We start from the raw sequence: 6000 nt of genomic DNA, 5'->3' as shown, positions 1-6000 counted from the left end.
CCCCTGTAGGCTTCTGCAGGGGACACGCGAGGACAAGCAGCTGGGCGATGGCAGCACACAGCTTTCAACATGCCGTCTCTTCAGGGCAGCTGGTGTAGCTGACACTCGGCCTGGGGCTGCGGGGCACCGTGCAGCCATGCTTGGTCTGCTGGGAGCTCTGGGTGGGTTCAGCATGGTTCGAGGGGTGAAAGGCACACCCAGCCAGAGGACAGTGCACGCTGGTCAGAGCATGGCGAGACGTGTGTGTCAGCACTTTCTTCACCCACCTACTGGATCCCTCCGGTGGCTCCAGGAGGGGAAGCCCTCTCCCAGAGAGATGAAGTGCTGGGTGATCTCTGTCTGTCCCTCCCTGGCTGGGCTCCAGGAGTGTCCTTGTCTTCAAGGCAAAGGCCAGGCATGATAAAGTCCTTTTCTGCACTTTGAAGAACATTATGTCCTTTGGCTAAGATGCAGGCCTCCTAAAGGTTTTCAACAAGATCTTTTTGATAGTAACATAAATAGACACAACTTCTTTTTAATCCAGGGCAGGAAAAAAGAAATATTCTAGCTCTTTCTCAGTTGCGTAACTGTCATAAAAAGATCTTTCACTTGCAGGCAGGTTAGCTTGGAGCAGGTAACACCTTGATTTTTCAAAAATACTAAGTATCACCAGCTACCTTATTATCACAATCAAAAACAGTTCATTATAACAAATAGCTTCAAATCTGATCTGGATTGAAAAAATAACTCTGAAGCAAACAAAATTAGACTACTCCTTTCTTATTTCAGGAAGAAAATCATAAAGCATTTGAAGACATCTCTTCTGCTTGGATTCCCCACATTAAGAAAAGTGCATAAGATACATGTTAGCTTCAAGGGAAAAAAAAAAAAAAAAAAGTAACTGTATTGTGTTCCACAACAGGAGAGCACAATGAAAATGAGACAGAACCATTACTTTGGAGTATGACTTGAGAATAGTGATGGCTTCTCCATGGAAAAGTACTGATGCTGAAATATGAGTGATGAGCACCACAACACCCATTACATGAGCTGGCCTACGAGCAGAGATGCATGCAATATGATTGTCTTTACATTTCCACTGTGTGCTATGCCATCTTTCTGAAGGAAAAAAAAAAAACAACTGAATTTTCGTAGACACATCAGTCCCTGACTCCTGTTCAGGCAAGAATTTTTTTTGCATGTGATAATGGATGTTTGTCCAAAAGAAGAGTATTGGGAATACCAAAGTAATTTTGAAAGGTCACTGTATCTGTTCCATGTTTGAACCTCTTGCCTATGGAAAGCAGAGTATCAGAGAAGGGAATGGGTGCACACCAGTATCTCATGCTAGAATGGAGTAGGGATGCAAGCAATGCACAAGCTCAAACCTGGAAAGAGCCTTCACAGCACCTTATCCAGCCTCTGTTACACAAGGTAACTGTCAGTGGAAAAAATCATAGGAGGTTAATTTTGCTGATTTTTATCCAGTTCTAGCTTGTGTTTTGTATCCAATGTTTCAAGGTCAAGTGGATCATTCCTGTATAATTTGAAGAACAATGTTTTTAAAAAGAATTGATTGGGTCAAAACTGCAGAACAGCAAGACATTTCTTCAGGCGTATCTCAATGAAACAGGACTTAAAGCTTCACATGCAGAAGGCACGCCTCAACCACATGTTGAGATCCTTCAATGCCTAAAATACCCCATGGACCAGCTCCAAAAGCTACCCAAACTCAGCAGGAAGTGTTCCCCTGATTTTAATAACATTTTACTCAAAACAACACTTGCATTTGTATAAAACAAAGTAATCCATCAGCACTTGCCAATTAAAATTAATACATTAAATTCAGACACATTTAGGTCTACAGAGGTTCTTTAAGGAAAAAAAAAAAAAATCGTACTGAACCTGTCAAACAGTTAAAACCCCCAGAACATCCCACTTCATAAAAAGATTGGAGCTGTGCTGCAAATCCTTTCTCACAGAGGTTGACAAGGAAAGGCAAGCATGCCAGTTTTGCTGATCTGTACTTCTGCTGAGATAATCCCAGGTGCACTAGGCTGCCCCCAGGACACAGAAAATCAGATGTGAAGAGAAAAGGTAGGCAAGCCATGGCCACCTGTTAGGAGGCACACCACATCTGCAGAGAAAACTGTCACTGCTATTTATTTCTTACCACTGCAGCCCAAAGCTGGTAGGTGGTTTGTGCGACAAAGAACTGAATCCTGCAAAACACCAGTAAAACTGAATTCAGCAGGGAACTGGATGGCAAGTCAGGCAAAGGAGTTTAGAAAAAGAGAATACTATAAGAGAATTTCTAGGGATAATTCATGAACCAGCTGTCTGAAGAGTCATTCCTTTGGTTCACTTCTCCTTTTAGCATTTGAATGCAAGATATGGCAATAAGATCATATGGAATATGCATGAGATTAGGTCACTGCTCTGAACAACAAGATGGATGTAAATTCACAGCAACGCAGTTGACATCTGCAGACTGACACCAGCTTTACACACAGTTAAACACATATTTGTTCAGTGGGGCTGTTAAGGAGAGTCAGGGAGCTAATCACGAACAGCTAAGTCATTTTTTATTAACAGCCTTGGTCCAGCCTGTGGGCAAAACTGCATCTATTCTTACACTAGCCACTCTATTTTCTAGCTTGATGCCAGTCCTTGGTGTAGAGAAGGTCTAGGATATATCTTTCAAATCCTGCTCCTTCTTAACAGCTTTCCTCAGGAAGGGGAAACTTTTCTGCGTGCTGCTGCCAATAACCTTCAGCATTCCTCCCTACCTTGGGAGCGTCTGTCTTAAAAACTATTCTATATGAAAGAAAAAGTGTTACACCAGGAAGGCAGTTTGCAAAGGGCCTGCCTGCTTGCTTTCACTAGGGCCTTTACTAAACAGCTGCTATTAAACACCCCTCCACTTTTATCAGCACTAATTCACTGAACCAGATGAAAAGAATGCATGTTTGGGAAAGCCTTGATTTAGCAAGGGGGACACACAACACAAGTTTAACCTTACTGCAAATCAGAAAATTTTACAGAGCATATATAAATGTGGATCTTTCATGTTTGGCACATCTTTGAAGGTAAACTGTCCTACAGATATTTTTTAAAACCTGCGTAGTAAATACTCACTTTTCAGCATTTGCAGTTTGTTAAGTTTCCTCATCCTTTCACGCAGTACTTAGGTTCCACCTAGTGGCTTTCAACAGCAATAAACAGGAGACTGGACAGTCATTTTATTGCCCAAATGCTTAAATTTCAAAATCTGTGTGTCTAGTTGCAGAAATATGCATAGAGTCTTCTTTAGACATACAATTTACCTCGCCATCTCCCTAAAATTTCTCTTGGTCCTCTGATGGGAATTTTCCTCCTACAGTTACTCTAGTTTAAACATCTAAAGCAAAAGGGTTATTCACCTAAAGCTTATTCCTGTGCAAATGAGACTGAGAGGATGGGCTGGCTAAGAGCATTAGGAACTTGCAGGCAGGAGCTATGTAATGCTGCTGTGTCCCTCCCCAGCCAGGTCTCAGCAGGGCATCTGCTCCCTGGCAGAACTCTGCTGGCACAAACCCGTCAGGCCCAGTGAGATGTGTCTCGCTTAACTGCTGACATTTTCAACACCGACTCCCTTTACAGTCAACTGAGAAACAAGGACTTCTAAACCATGGTTCAGATGACTTATTTTAGAGATTTACTTACAGGTGAGATGAATTGCATCCTAGAAAGTGTCTCATTTCCACTAGAGAGAGAAGCTAGAAGTCTTCCTGATAGGATGGTACCTCCAATACACATCTTGAATCCCTAAGACTCTGTCTGCTACACAGCATTTGAAGTGTAGCCCACCTTGCAGTGAGCTTTAAGCAGGCAGTCAAAGGAATCTGGAAAGAGGGCAACCACGGCTGTTGCAGACTTTGCACCTATGTTAAAAACCAATCGTGACAGGTACATATACATATATACATATACCATCACAGAAAACTGGATTTCAATACTGTTCTGTTCTCAGAATACCTCTCACCCAGCTGCTCAGCTGTTAGACTGATGAAGGTAGGTTTGTCTTGTAGCAGGAGAAGTGTAAGACAGTTCTGTTCCTGCCTCCTTTAAGGTTATAAAACAAGCTATGCTTATATTTCAGTTCCCTGAAGCATTAGCAGAACACTCACCACAGACATTTTAGCCCTCTTTGGAAGAGCTTTACCAACTCTAAAGAGTCACTATCTTCAAAGGGAAGAAGAAAAAAGCAACCATCAAAGAAATGTGAAACTTCACGAATTTATCAGCTGCCACATTAGAGGTCAAAAGCAGGTATTTTAAAGTAATTTTAGTGTCTTGCATAAACAGCGAGACAGAGTTCACCAAAACTAGTCTAGTTTGTCCAGAGAGATCATATCCATTTAAAGAGAAGGTGAAATAAAAAAAAGAAAAAAATTAAAAAAGGAAGTTGGCCTGGTTCGTGATTTGTGGAGTGTGGGATGGATGAAAGGTCTTTAACTCCTTAATGCAGCTTTTTCTGTCTATTCTTATTTCAAGGAGCTTTACTTGTGGTCACACACAGTTTGAGGCTGGCACCCAGCAAATCATGTCTGCTTTTCTAGAATGTGACTCCAGCGTGCAGCAGAACTGCTCAGATTTATTACTCCGTAGCGGTGACTCTCAATTTTCTGTCCAGCTCTCACCTTTTTACCTTCACCTAAACTTTTGTGGAGGAGGGCTGCATGTGACAGACTCGCTCTTTTATGCAAAGGAGAAAAGCTTCAATGGTTTCAAACTTCATTGCTCCGTAAAAATGAAAAGAGAAACTAAGGCTACACAATGCCTATCTTGTCATTGGGTTCATATCCTAGTCAACCTAGACTTGTGGTTTATTTGCAAGATCATTAAACCCATTTTTCTGTAACAGCTATTTCACAAAACCTGCGAAGATTTACAACACCAAGTTGATTCAACACCAAGATGATTATCTCCATTTAAACTGACTTTTTTTTCCCCACTTTGCACAAAACCATATGTCGCACAGCCTTACCTCTCAAATTCTTGAATCAGCTCCCACCATGGGGAGCAACTGCTCCCTCCTTCACAGCATGGAGGACGCTGCTAGACAGCCTGCTGATGTTGAAAGAAAAAGGGTTAAGAGTTCCAAAGATTCCAAACCGAGCAACTGTGTAGGTACTGGCACTGGTGGAGGAGAATTCGACCTTGGTAACACGGTAACCTTGGAACATACTTAATCACTAACAAAGGCAGCACAGAAACTCCCAGGGTAAGAAAGCTGTGAATTTCTGCTTTGCAGTTTTATGTGCACCGTTTTAGAATAAAGTCAAGATGAGAGTATATCCTATAGTAACCTCAGGTAACGATAACACTAAAATACGCGCCCACGTGTGAATAATGAGCATGCTAATTAGGGGACCTCCCCACGTTTTATACATGAGATAAAACGCATGTGCATGACGGGGGGGTGTGTGAGAGGTGTAGAGGGAAGTTTGAGAATGCCAGTCACCTGCGTTTTGTTACCATAACAAAGGAAGGCGTGGTGGGCTGGGGGTGCTGGCTGGTGCTCGGCCCCCTGCTCCGCAGGTTAGAAATAAACCCAAACACCCCGGCGGGGTGTGGGGGCTGGCTCTGCGCGCCCCGGGAGAAGGACCCAGGCTGGGGGGGGAGCGGAGCGCAGCGCCGGGGGTGGGGGCCCCCCTGGCCGCTGCCGGGAGCTCGGTTGCTCGCAGCGCCGCGGCCCGGGGCCGAGCGGGCGGCGGGCCCACCCGCCGCGTCACGTTCACGCAGGACGAGGGGTGCTGAGCCCCGGGGCGGCGGCCGCCCCCCACCGCCCCCCCATCCCCGGGAGCCGTCCCGTAGCGCGGGGAGAACGACAGGGGGCGTCGGCAGGGCTGGAAGTGATAGGTGGCTCCATAGCTCAGTGGTTAGAGCACTGGTCTTGTAAACCAGGGGTCGCGAGTTCGATCCTCGCTGGGGCCTCTTGACTTTTCCCCCTTTTTTTTTTTTTTTTTTTCGCCTGAC

At 44.4% G+C, this 6000-nt stretch overlaps 1 non-coding gene across 1 annotated transcript; it reads left to right on the top strand.

The window, feature by feature from the left end:
* The first annotated feature begins 5885 nt into the window (after positions 1-5885).
* On the top strand, positions 5886-5958 carry TRNAT-UGU (transfer RNA threonine (anticodon UGU)). The gene has a single exon. It is a non-coding gene; the product is annotated as a tRNA-Thr (tRNA).
* The last annotated feature ends 42 nt before the right edge of the window (positions 5959-6000 follow it).

This window comes from Strix aluco, chromosome 3 (assembly GCF_031877795.1).
Source record: "Strix aluco isolate bStrAlu1 chromosome 3, bStrAlu1.hap1, whole genome shotgun sequence".
NCBI lineage: Eukaryota > Metazoa > Chordata > Aves > Strigiformes > Strigidae > Strix > Strix aluco.
This window is presented reverse-complemented; position numbering and strand designations above follow the sequence as displayed.